Raw genomic sequence first — 14,049 nt, forward strand, 5'->3', positions numbered from 1 at the left:
ACACATCTAAGCAATAAGTAGTAACCAAAGTACTTTTAAAATATTGTTCAAATAATTACTTGTAGATAACTAGAATTGGTCATCTTTGCGAAATTTGAAATAGCAAGAAAATATGTAACCTAGCAAGCGAAACTAACAAAGCACGTAACAGGTAATTTAGCTAATGTATGCAAATTTATGCTTTAGGATGGCGTGATAGTGGCCAGAACAGGTTGTTAAGTTACTTATGAATGACGAGGCCAGCTGTGACAGATGAATGAGTCACACCCCAGGCTAGCCTCTTAGTTAAAAGCTGCATAGAAAAGTAAATCTTATGTGAACGAATTTGGGTATCAAATTCCTTTATAGGTTAACTTAGAACGTTTTGTTCGTACAATTTTATTGACAATGCGTAAGCGCATTGTACGAGGTTTTACCGTTCTGTTATGTCAGTATTTTAGTATGACACACGCGGTCGATCGGTTAAGACGTGCGTAAGCAATAAAATTGGCGCGAATTAAAAACAAATAAATCGAAATTTAAAATGTTTAATTAAGTACGCCCAAAAACGCGTTACGTTATTTATATTTTTATGTTGGTGTCATTTTATTACGTGTTATGGTGCTTGCCGAAAGGAATTAATAAAATAAATTGGAGTAAACAGAAGGGATAATAAGCATTTTGGATTTTTAAATCAACAAAGTTACAAAACGGTAAGTTTTAAGCTAATTTAAGCATTCAATATTAAGTTTAATTGTTTAAATGCTTTAACCACCCACTTAAATAAAAAAGACAGACTCAGAAGAATTCCTTTTGATCGAAGTTTTCACACCACGAATACTTTTAAAAAAAATTAGTAACAAATAAAGAGAAAATTACTTTTAAAAAAAAAATTACAGCGTAAGCAGGATATCCTTCGTTTGAATTAAAACAGTGCTAAGACAAAATTAAAACCGTGTCTGGTCCGCGACTGTAAAATTTTGTACGGTATATGTCGGTACTATTATGTGACAATGTCTATATGTCGGTACTATTATGTGACAAAACTTATTTAAGATTATTTGCGTGCATTGCATATTTGTAATATAAAAATCTGTTTTTCTTAGACAATCAATATTTTTTTTGTTTACCTCTATTAGTAAATATATTAAACGTTGATTGTAACAATAATATTTCACTGCATCTACGTTAAATACGTTAATAAAATAATGCTAACATAAAACATACTGGGAGGTGACTGACAAATAATAAAAAGGATGTGCAATAAAGCTCATGACGTCACCTTTAGTAGTTGCAGGTGTGCGAAAGAGAGCGAGATATATTTAGTAACCTACCCATCTTTGTTGCCTAAGTTATTATAAATTTAATTTCGGCGTTGTGTTGACAAATTTATTTCCTCTTAAGTGGGGTATTTGCTGTTATTAAAGATACAAGCAAACAGGAAACATTTTGATATTAGGAGTTAAAGTATGAAATTGCCGATTTGTACTGAAAAATTGAAATTTATTTAATCAAAATATCTACCATTATTATTTCTATAGATTGCTGCCATCTAATAGGAAGGTCATTTATGCCTTTGCGATAGAACTCTATGATAGATGATCTAAATTCTACAAACTGTGTGAAAGCATTTTGTACTGCCTCCTGGGAAGAAAATTTTATCACGTAGAAAATTATCCAAATCACGAAAAAAATTGTAGTCTTTTGGAGCAAGGTCTGGCTAATACGGAGGGTGACGAATTATTTCTGGTGACCATTTGCTTGCTTGTTTATTTAGTTAAATTAATTATAGAACTAGGAAGCAACAGGTCAAATACGCTAATTTGACATCTGACTTATAACTTTAGGAGAAATCTGTCAATTGGAATCCTTATTATTCGTATGGTCATACCTAATTCAATGAGTAAGTACTATTAGAATGGCGTGATATTTGGTTTGCAAGTTTTAATCAAGCACAATCGTGGAGTGGTGATTGGATCCCATATACTACTGAATAGATCAACCAAACTAAGTGAATTCCCTATCCATCTAAATCATGATGCTACTTGCCAATGCCGGTTCATATTACATCCTAATTCACATTATAAGGAATTTTCTTCATTAGACGATGGCATTCCATACAGATATCGTTTGCCCTGAATAAAGAACTCAAGGCATTGAAAATGAAAGCGGAGACGTAGTGTGCCCGGCGTGCTTACGAGTTTTTCAATTTCTCGATCGAGTTAAAGTTATCGCAATGTGGTGTTGGAACAGCGCCCCTAGCGGCAAACGTATGAAAACGTTCGAACTCCATACAAAGTCGAGTTAACTTTTACGCGATCGAGAAGTAAAAAAACTCGCACTAAGCACACACGTAGCGAATCATCTCCAAATATTTACGTTACGTTACGTACATTACGTTTTTAAATTCACATTTTATACTATACAAACTTTGCTAGGGCAAAAAAAAAAAGGGCTATAACTTATTCTTGTTCCGTCTTATTGTTGTTGTTAAGAATTTGTATATTATATGCGAATTTGTCTGGAAAAGTTATGAGCGCTATGCGGATTTTTCAGAATTTGTATGGTAGCATCCACCATACATACAACTAAAAGAATTCAACTTGTCGAATGATATTAAAAGATACTGATGCAATTACTTCCTATAATTGACGAAATCGTCGACATTAAAGAATTATAGATAAAAAAAATACTGAAAAATTTCGAACAATTCTTAATGATTCCATTTGTAATAGCATAAAGATGTCATTTTAACTGATCTATTATTAATCGGTGGAGATTTCAAGTTCTACCACGTTTGTTAGTTGTATTTTAATCTATACTTCTATATTATTATTATTAATTAATTATTAATTAATTAATAATAATAATAATAATATCTATACTAATATTATAAAGAGGAAATATTTGTTTGTTTGTTTGTTTCGAATAGGCTCCGAAACTACTGGACCGATTTGAAAAATTCTTTTTCCATTAGAAGCCGACATTGTCCCTGATGAACATAGGCTACTTTTTTTATTTATTTTTTAATTTTTTTTTGGTTTCATGTGTGTTTTAATGTTTCCGAAGCGAAGCGAGGGCGGGTCGCTAGTAATAATATTATAAAGAGGAAAGATTTGTTTGTTTGTTTGTATTGAATAGGCTCCGAAACTACTGAACCGATTTGAAAAATTCTTTCACTGTTTGGAAGCTACACTATTCCCGAGAGACATAGGCTATAATCATTTTTGAAAAAAATTAGGGATCCTTACTAAAACTCCAATAATATAACCAAAGGTGTAAAAAAAATTCCTAAAATATTCTTTACATCGCGTGCCCTGCGAAAACTATTGATGATAGAATAAAATAATGTGCTACGACTTTGTAGAACACATTATTATTTAAAAAAAGTGTTGGGATAGCATATGTCTAACTATTATAGCTATGCCGCAATAAGTGTTCTTTTATCTAAAAAAATTAACGTCATTGAAATTTTTGTTAAAGACCCGAGCGGAGCCGGAGCGGGCCGCTAGTTTTTAATAAAACAGATGAAAAAAATCAATACGCATATCACTACAACTATTAAGTTTAAAGTTTCGGTGGTTAATAAGTTAGGGAGATAAGCTAATATGAGTAAATAGTCCACCTGATTTAAATGTCCACCTTTAGATGTCATGTGGTGAATTATCACACATGTAAATCGTGGCAGAAATAGGTGAAACTATGGTACGTATTGTCGCGGACTCAACATACACCCTATGACCAATAAATGTTTGTGTTTATGACATAATAATATAAAGTAATAACGAATCTATTTACGGTCACGATTGCACTCGACGTTGTTGTCAAGTACAAAATATTGATTTTTTTCTAATAAAAGTTACCGCATCGAGTGCACAGCCATTAAACATATTAAAACCATTAGCTAATAACAATTTTGAAGCACTTGTGCACTAAAACAGGAAAACTTGCGGTTTCTCAGTCTGAAATAAATTTGAGAATGTTACTCATTCTTGAATAGTGTATCTGTTTGTTACGTCGGTTTATTACCAAAATCGTTGTTAGTATTCTGAAAAATAATACAATACGTACCTTTGGAATGGACTAAACTATACATGAGAGAGCATCTATCAGATCAAGTTAAAAGTTACCCCATGAAAATTTTCCGATCAGTTTCCCGACAAGATTCCTGATTCTCTAGACTTCGACTTGTCGTGTAGGTTAGAGTGGAGAGGATCAGACCCCGCGGTAGCTCATCTAGACGATTAATAAATCAGGTGAAATCGGCATTAGATCTTCACTGATCAACGTAGTGACACCTACAATCCCTTGCTAGCGGGAAATAATGAAGCCTGTTGTGTGACAACCATAGTATTATAAAATGGCACGAGCGCTCTGTTTGGAATGTAATGTCGAAGAAAATACCCTCAAATCATTGAAAATTATTATGTATATAATATATAAATTAAAATATATGACAATAACTCATATATAAATATTTATTAATTGAAACCATTATTAGAATCTAATAGTATATACGTATTTAATGAAATAAAACTGTTGACTGTTTTTCATTATTAATTTTGTTTTAGTGTATAATAAAATAAATTCTCTCTCTGTCGCTTTCGCTCTCTCTCTCTCTATGGCTCTCTCTCCCTCTCTCTGTATCAGAACTGTGAAAAAACAAATAACCCTCTTTAAATAAATAAGCAGTGTTTTAATCGCAAAAATCTTATCTTCTATCTGAACCGCCCCTAATCCCTTCACACTTATGAAGTGCAAACACGCCACTCCTGCATACGGGCGCTTCACATAGTCTACTCGTATAACAACGCTGCAATGCAATTGCTAGTATTTTTATCGGACCACGATTGACACAGTCGTGCATTACGTTTTCAATGTCCGCAAGTGTTTTTGAATACTATTAAATCATCAATATTGTTTTTCAACTTGATCATGTAAATATGTATCTACTTGAAAATGATATCGGGGAAAAATCGGTAAGTACATAAGAAATGAAAGAGAAATCGCTGTAAAACAATTGTTTATTGGTTATTTCAATGACAGTTCGCTTTGTTTGTGAACGTTCACTGTTTACATATCAAATTGCATATTCGTTTTGTATTTTAGTTTAAAACGGTTAAATCGAATACGTTCATTCGAAATTAGTTTCGTGGAAAAGAAAATTGAAATTAAGATTAAATTAATAAGCTTCTTTTTATTGCTTAGATGAATGGACGAGCTCACAGCCCCCCTGTTTTTTTTTTTGATTAGATGGATGGATGAGCTCACAGCCCACCTGGTTTTTTTTTTATTGCTTAGATGGATGGACGAGCTCACAGCCCACCTGGTTTTTTTTATTGCTTAGATGGATGGACGAACTCTCAGCCCACCTGGTGTTAAGTGGTTACTGGAGACAATAGACATCTACAACGTAAGTGCGCCACCCGACTTGAGATATAAGTTCTAAAGTCTCAGTATAGTTAGAACGGCTGCCCCACCCTTCAAACCGAAACGCATTACTGCTTCTCGGCAGAAATAGGCCGGGTGGTGGTACGTGGTACCTACCCGCGCGGACTCACAAGAAGTCCTACCATCATTCGTCGAATTTGTGTTATTCCAAAATACATGACAGCAAAAAAGAATTAGAAACTGTAACCTTATCAAGTGTTTTTAAATCGTACACATATTTATCTAAAACATACTAAATAATATCCTTATAACGTATATTATAAATAAGTTTATTTGTTAATAACCGCCGCGTTACTATCAATTCATTATCAGTAAATATTAGACAGTTAACAGTAAACTTTATTTATTGTATTATAATCAATTATGAAAGAAGATGAACATTCAAGGTCGCAACCTATAGATAATACGTGACTAATTATGACAAAATGGCACCTATTACGGTATTTATGTAACCACTAATTACTGGTGGTAGGACCTCTTGTGAGTCCGCACGGGTAGGTACCACCACCCTGCCTGTGTCTGCCGTGAAGCAGTAATGCGTTTCGGTTTTACGGGTGGGGTAGCCGTTGTAACTATACTGAGACATTAGAACTTATATCTCAAGGTGAGCGGCGCCTTTACGTTGTAGATGTCTATGGGCTCCAGTAACCACTTAACATCAGGTGGGCTGTGAGCTCGTCCACCCATATAAGCAATAAAAAAAATCACTCAGAATACGGAAATAAGAGGGCTTATGTATAGTTCTAATGTTTAACGTATATGTTTTATGTAAAGCTGGCTTTATGTGTGTAGTTAGACAGCTCTACCTGGCCATCGGTGTAATGCAATACCTTTGGGTTTATTTCAGCCGCAAAACATCGTTTCATTTTCATGTTTTTACATATTATGCAAGTTTAGACGGGTTCAGTGAACTATTGCTAAGATAACATTGCCGCATGTCGGTGTCCCGTGAAATTTGTTTACAAATAAGTTTTTTTTTTTTATTGCTTAGATGGGTGGACGAACTCACAGCGCACCTGGTGTTAAGCGGTTACTGGAGCCCATAGACATCTACAACGTAAATGCGCCACCCACCTTGAGATATAAGTTCTAAGGTCTCAAGTATAGTTACAACGGCTGCCCCACCCTTCAAACCGAAACGCATTACTGCTTCACGGCAGAAATAGGCAGGGTGGTGGTACCCACCCGCGCGGACTCGCAAGAGGTCCTACCACCAGTAATTACGCAAATTATAATTTTGCGGGTTTCATTTTTATTACACGATGTTATTCCCTCACCGTGGAAGTCAATCGTGAACATTTGTTGAGTACGTATTTCATTAGAAAAATTGGTACCCGCCTGCGGGATTCGAACACCGGTGCATCGCTTCAACACGAATGCACCGGACGTCTTATCCGATAGGCCACGACGACTACAAGAAAAAATATTTTACTCTTTTACGCACGTCATAATGTTCAACTATGATTACATTTCATTTATTTATTTACATTCAGTAACTATTATTTTCGTCAATAGTTAGTACAATGTTTTATTTAGTTTACAGAATTAGTTAAAAACTACTAAAGCCTTGTGTTTTTAAGACGTTATCACTATCCTAAAATAAATTGTGAATTTTTGTTTTGTTTTACAATATTATCTGCCATATAATTTATATGTGCTATCGATACCTATCCTAACATCTTGGAAATACATAATTTGAATATGAATTGAAAAAACATTTTCAAAAATAATTAAAAATAATATTTCTATCTTAAAGGATAAATATATTTCATTTTAGCAAATTTTTATGGCTTACAGAGATATTTAAATTAGTGAATCCGTAATCTAACGTTAAGACCACCAGTTGAGGTCCACCGCGTCAAACAAAACCTTTGGCCACGCGCGTCATCTGCTTCAAGTATCTTACATTGGGTAGAGTGCTAAAATAATATAGATTAGGTTTTTTTTAATATTATCGTCTTAAGATTAATACCAGTAATAACGGCTGTTTTTCGATTGGGATTGACAAGAAAAAATATTACACGAGCATTATGTATTCGTGTGTAGCAGAAACTACCTCCACATAACGCAATAAAGTTCAAAACTGATAGCTATTCAACGACAGAATGATATAGTATTAACGAGAATAATATTTTCATAATAATGAGTATTTTAACTTTAAAACAATTGTGAAGTCGTGTGAGTCAGTTATGATGTGTGGTCCGTATCTTGAGGCTTAATTTAGAAAATAACATATTATTCTCGGTATTTCGGTACATCTTAATATTTCGATTTTGATAAATGTGTTTAATGAATGCTCAATTTTTACTTTGTTTTATAAGAGTACCAGGTCATACGAGCTTGACACCCACATAGTGTGAAAGTAGACCTCATAGCCAATCACAATATGAACGGCTTACATTGAGACAAGACGTTGAAAGTTAAGTTAATCGTGCTGTATTAAGGGTTGTCTTAATTTTAAGGGTTAAGGGTTCAAACCGTAACGCATCATAGCCGTGGTGCCTTGGTGGCCAAAACTGCACTGGATTGTAGTTTCCCTTGCTAGTTTACAATAAGCCTTATCATACTGGTGGTAGTACCTCTTGTGTGTCCGCGCGGGTAGGTACCACCCACAGTACCACCACCCTGCCTATTTCTGCCGTGAAGCAATAATGTGTTTCAGTTTGAAGGGTAAGGCAGCCGCTGTAGCTATACTGAGATCTTAGAACTTATATCGTTGAACCTTTATACGTATGGGCTCCAGTGACCACTTAACACCAGGTGGGCTGTGAGCTCGTCCACCCATCTAAGCAATAAAAACTTTTTAGTAATTAGGCACATAAATTTATCAATGCTCCATGTGTGAGAATATGTCATGTCTTTATCGCGAAAAAATTCAGTAAATATATACCTAAAATGTGTTTACATACGACCGTTGTATGTAAACACATTTTAGGTATATATTTACTGAATTTTTTGTGTGCTTTGATACAAGAACACTGGGCGCCGAAATCAGTATGTTTTTATTATATACTAACTACGTAATTCGAAAGACTATTATTTTTATCGTGTGAGACGCTCTAAGTTTCATTTTGCCTGTAGAAAAATGGGTTTTAAATACAAATCAGCTGCTTGGACATAAATGCAAACAATATTCGCGCCAACAGTTAACGTGACCATTGTACTGCTAATAATCAGCTATCAGGGACAAACCTGGTCATTTTAAACGCGAAAATTACGTATTTTTAGGGAAATTTAAAAGGCATGCCGTTCCTACGAAAGCGCTATTCCGAGTAATTTGAGATTCTAATTTAAATATTAATGGCCTGCGAGCTTTTCGAAGATTTTTTTAATTTTTTTTCTGTAATGTTCATAAAGTTTTGCAATTTTGCTTCTAGTAATTAAGTATCCAAGAGTTTCATTCCATGTGCTGGTAAATGATCACTATCAAAAAAATTTCTCGTAGCTAGCTTGAGTGCCTGAGATCACAAAAAAATTTTAGCTAAAATTGTTTTTGTGAGCACAAAAGAGATAATGTTGGAGATACGTATGGGATGGTAGTTGGCACCATCGTCCTGCTCACAGCTATCGCGAAGCAATCATATCTTCGGTTTCAAGGGCAGAAAAGCCGTTATTGTGATACAATTGAGACATCGACCTAAAATTTCAAAAGCGCCATTTACGTTTTAATTTTGGTTTTAAACATTTTAAAATGTCGCTTAAAATTCCCGATGGCGTCTTTAGTCTACCCGCATAGCATTGTTTGTTAGTCGAATGAAAACAATTAGGTTTAATTGACGTTATATGTGTGCACCGTTTAGTTCGTCCAATGATCATTGTATTACCACTACTACGAATACACACGAATGTACTCGTCAAGTAATTTAATCTTTGGACGTTTGCAACGGTCAATTTAAAATGGTAGGTAGGTAGTTAGTAGTGGTACCACCGTTTTTAAATGTTTTTCACCCTAAATTTTTTTCAGCGACAACATGGCAAGGATATTATTGATTTCAATAAGACACCATATTCCAATTATCACTGAGTATTAAAATTAAAGTAAATCAAAGCACGAATATCCCAAAAACATGTCCCATTATCGTTCGCTTATTCAGTTTCAATATGATATCCTTTCAAAGTTGCCATTAAATTGTTGGTTTATGAAATTTAAATAAACACGTCCAAACGACTTAGAACATGCCCAATTCAAAATTAAATTCTGTAAAGTAGATCCAAAACGAGGGTAAAATACGGTACCCGAATGTCAATAATGTAATTGAATAAAACACAATGGTATTCGGATCAATCTCGACGCCATTGTCATGTACAATCTTTGGAGAATCCCTGTTAGTAGATACCCGTCTATTTATGTGATCCGGCAACATCCCGTTCGGGATACCAAACTTCGAAATGTAACCGGAGTTCCGGATTTTTTTTAAACAATATCCAGATTAAATGACTAAGTAGTCTATGTCAGAGACCCAGTATTGCCTGAACGTTAAGAACATTTTTTGAACTACGATTTGAAATGTGTTTGAGGTAGCGGCTTGGAGTTGCTGGTATTTATCAGAGACTATACTTACTCACTAGTGGCTATAGTATAGTACTATAGGTTTATTACTATTAGTAGACATTAAAAAAAATGTTTGTACACAGTGTGAGAAAACAGATTAATTTATGACGAGGTTGATACATATATATACTAATGTTCGCAGATCAATCAGGATTCACCCATAATCCTTGACACCTTAGGCCAATGAATCAAGAATCAAGAATCGAATATATTTCGTGTAAAATGAAAGTAGTCATTTAAAAAATCGAAACTAAAGACAATATTATTTAAATCGAGTGGAATTTGCCATTCAAGCAAAATAGTCGAGCTATCTTTACTTATTGAGTTTAATATAAACATTTTATTTCTTAAAGCATTATTGACTCTCTAAGCTTAGCTTCGATTGGCATCGGTCTATATGATACCATTTGTACGATTCAGCTTGAACTTCTATAATTTATGTTACATTTTTAACCTGGCAATCCCAGATCCCATCCGTAATTGATAGTCCAAAGTTCATTGCTCTAACATTTTACCACACCCATACAGCATACTATCGTTTATGGTATCCGTATCCGCTACGCTTTTTCGGCAGTTCACTTTGACCGGTACCGTTACTTTTTCGATTACTGTTGCCTTATTGCAATTTTATATTTCATGGATAACTTGTTCAACTTAAAACGTCCAAAAAGATTCCGTCTGTGGCTTTTATATAAGCGATGAACGCAAGATTTCTTATAGGATTTTAGATCACGCTATTTTTGGGCAGAAGAACTCAAGCACGTCTTGTTTTTAAGTGGTTTTTGGAGCCCATGAACATCTTTTGACTGTCGCCATGCACTTCGAGACATTAAGATAACTAACTGCCTTACATCCGAAAATTGAAAAACCAAATCTGAATAGGAATCTGAATATAAAAACTCATTTGTATTCGGATTTACGAAACGAACGACTTTCTCATGGCAGAAATAGGCAGAAATATAAATGGTATTATCTAATTAAGTTTACTATACGCCACATTGGCAGTAGTTGTACAATCACTTTCTTTAATGGTAAGTGTAAGTAATACAACTAAAGCATTGCTCATGAATTAATTAAGGGATCATTTCAAGAGAATTGCTTTTAATGTATTTAATAGTAGTTTTTTTGTCCTACCTATTCTAGTGACCTCGAGTGGTCATTCTAGATTCGCCGAACCAGTAGGGGCTCTAATCTAGTGACGATGCTAGCACGAGGCCTAGCAAGAGCAGTGCTTCGCAAATTCTACCACCAGATCGGAAACGCGACCCACTGAGAAAATTCGGCGAGAAAATCAGTGGGCGGTGTCTGAGGGTTGAATTGCTCGCCGAAGCCTTCGTTGCAAGCGAAGGGCTCGACAAGAACTGTGACAGATGCTTGAGGTACTTAAAGGTACCGTTAAAAGACCCGAAATGCCGTGTTTGGGGCGACGGCGACTGTTTACCATTCGGTCCACAGGATCGGGTATGTGGACGCTTTGTAATTATTTCGTAAAATTTGTTCAATAATTCGTATACAGGTAATTTAAGCATTATAACCAAATTTTCACACGTACGTCCGATTTAGATGAACATTAATTTGACTTACACAACCCAAACTCAACCCGATAGCTCTGAAGTCTCTAGAGAAATTCGACCCTTAAACTAACAGAGCACGTGCTCCGTTTTAGCGCAAATTACCTATGTTTATCTAGTTTTTGTTCGTGACGTCACTTAGTATTTACAGAACTTAGTTATTTGTTTCAAATTCAATTCAAATTCAAAATCATTTATTTCAACTTAGATGTCAGTATGACACACTTGTTGAATGTCAAAATACAAATAACAATGTTAGCTCTACCACCGGTTCCAAAAAAAGCCACAGTCCTGAGAAGAACCGGCGAAACAAACTCAGCGGGCTTTTTTTTTTGTTTTTTCTCAAATATTTTCTTTTTTTTTAAATAAATAAAAATGTTTACAATAAAAGAAAAAACAAGTCAAAAAATACAATTCAAATACTGCCCTTTTTTACTGCCCTTATTACGTATAAGCGCTTATTACCATTTGTCTCTGAAGCTTGGCCTTCGTATCATGGTTCTATAGGTAAATCAAGCTGTCAAGGGCTCTATGCCTGTACACTATAATTTTATAATTGTGTTCCTCCATTGTCTAGAACTATAGCTTCAAATTATTTAATAATGGCGTAAAGACCGGTATTTACAGACATATATTTTTCTCAACATCACTTTATGTAGGGATGGTTTTATCAAGAGAATACAAACGTGTGGCTGATTTATGTCCTCACGGGGCTTACCCGGGATTCACAAGGTCGAATAGTGTAAAAGTTTTACGTATTAACGAAACTATTTCAATACTATAATATGTAGGTAATGAGCGGCTTAGATATGTGAACGAGCTCACCTGATGTTGAGTGGTTACCGGGGCCCATAGACATCAACAACGTAAGTACCGCCACTCACTTTAAGACATGAGTTGCAAATCTCAGTTTTAGCAGTACAACGATTGCCGCATCCTTCAAACCGATACGCCCTACTACAAAATTACTTATAAACAGCAGCAAAATGTTTAAAATTGTTTGTAATATTGCTAAATTGTGAGTTTTTTATTTTAAAAACCTACTCTTAATTAACAAAAAACCTACTCTAAAATATATGTACAATTTAAATTAAAAAAGCATCAATTTATGATTAAGTACAAGAGTTTTATTAGTTTGTTATGTATTACAAGTTTACAAGTCGTCGAGAAAACAATATTTTATATCCATTTTTTATAACAGCCTTTATTATTATTATTTTTTTATTGCCTTTGTAGGCAGACGAGCATACGGCCCACCTGATGGTGAGTGGTTACCGTCGCCCATGGACTTCAGCAATGCCAGGGGCAGAGACAAGCCGCTGCCTACCGTATAATGTGAACCGTATGTTGTGAAAGCAAAATTTATGAAGGAAACGATATTAAAAACTCAAGAAATTAATGAAATAGACTTATTGAAATTCGATAACCATTACATCGAACAAGTTTTATATTATTTACTTGAATTATTTGCTTTTTAAATTATTTTCACTTAAAAAAGATCCATACGAATATAATTTTTTTTTTTTTAATATGATACGTACAATGAATGTATTGCTCTGTTGAGGTTAAAGTTTTATGACTTTGAACTAATTACGCTGCGGTTTTTGTAAGCCGACGTTGTCACCGCATGACATGAATATCTTGTGAGATAACAAACAAAGAAATCGCTGTTTTATTAAATAATGTGTTGGTTCTTAACTATTTAGAATTTTAATATCAATATGGCGTTCTCGGAAACATTATGTTATAGTACTCCATTGTCCTAGATCGCTAACTTAAAGTTTAGGACGTAATCTAAAATCAAATAAAGGAAAAATTTTAAACTAGAAAAATGCTTTTAAAAATATTTGATTACTGCTCTCAAACTATTCCGATTCCCTCTCGGTGCTTTTAGACCTCTCAAGCACCGGTCACCGTCATCAAGAGTTCGACGAGGGAACTAACCCATAGACACAGCCCACTGAGTTTCTCGCCGGATCTTCTCAGTGGGTCGCGATTCCGATCTGGTGGTAGATTCTGCGAAGCACTGCTCTTGCTAGGGCTATTTTTAGCAAATTCTCTCAGGTTGAGACCGTGAACTCACCTACCCGAACGGGCGTAGCTGAAATAGTCCCTTAGGCTACCGGCAAATAGGTAAAGAAAAGTATGAGAAAAAGTGAGAGGACTGAAAATAATTCCTCCACGAACACTAAAGTTGATTGAATAAATTTTCAATAATAATTGGCTTTCATTTCTTCGTTAAAAAAAATAAAAATATGTCCGAAATTGGCAGGATGATAGCTACCGGTTAAGGCTCACATGATGCTTTTCCACGAGTAATTACGAAAATCATAGCTTTTGCTGTTTTGATTTTTATTAGACGATATCCTTTCTTAATAATAGTATTAATTTGTGTACGCGTGTTAATTGAATTATTTTAATGAACGGTGTATTAGAAAATTTGGTACCTTCCTGCGGGATTCGAACACCGGCACAGACGACGCATCACTCGATACT

General features: G+C 34.7%; 1 protein-coding gene across 6 annotated transcripts in view; it reads left to right on the top strand.

Moving 5' to 3' along the window:
* Nucleotides 1-438: 438 nt before the first annotated feature.
* The window catches only part of LOC114239570 (G protein-coupled receptor moody), a 57,222-nt gene continuing 43,611 nt past the window's right edge, over nucleotides 439-14,049 (top strand). For 3 of the 6 annotated variants that reach the window (XM_089734731.1, XM_089734728.1, XM_089734726.1), the window contains exon 1: nucleotides 439-692. The gene's annotated coding sequence lies outside the window, so the exon portion shown is untranslated. Of the gene's footprint in view, nucleotides 693-4,936; nucleotides 4,959-14,049 lie in introns of those variants that run through there. The other 3 variants (XM_089734729.1, XM_089734727.1, XM_089734725.1) reach the window with 2 other exon arrangements.

The sequence above is a fragment of the Bombyx mandarina genome, chromosome 18, assembly GCF_030267445.1.
Source record: "Bombyx mandarina strain Sakado chromosome 18, ASM3026744v2".
Taxonomy (NCBI): Eukaryota; Metazoa; Arthropoda; class Insecta; order Lepidoptera; family Bombycidae; genus Bombyx; species Bombyx mandarina.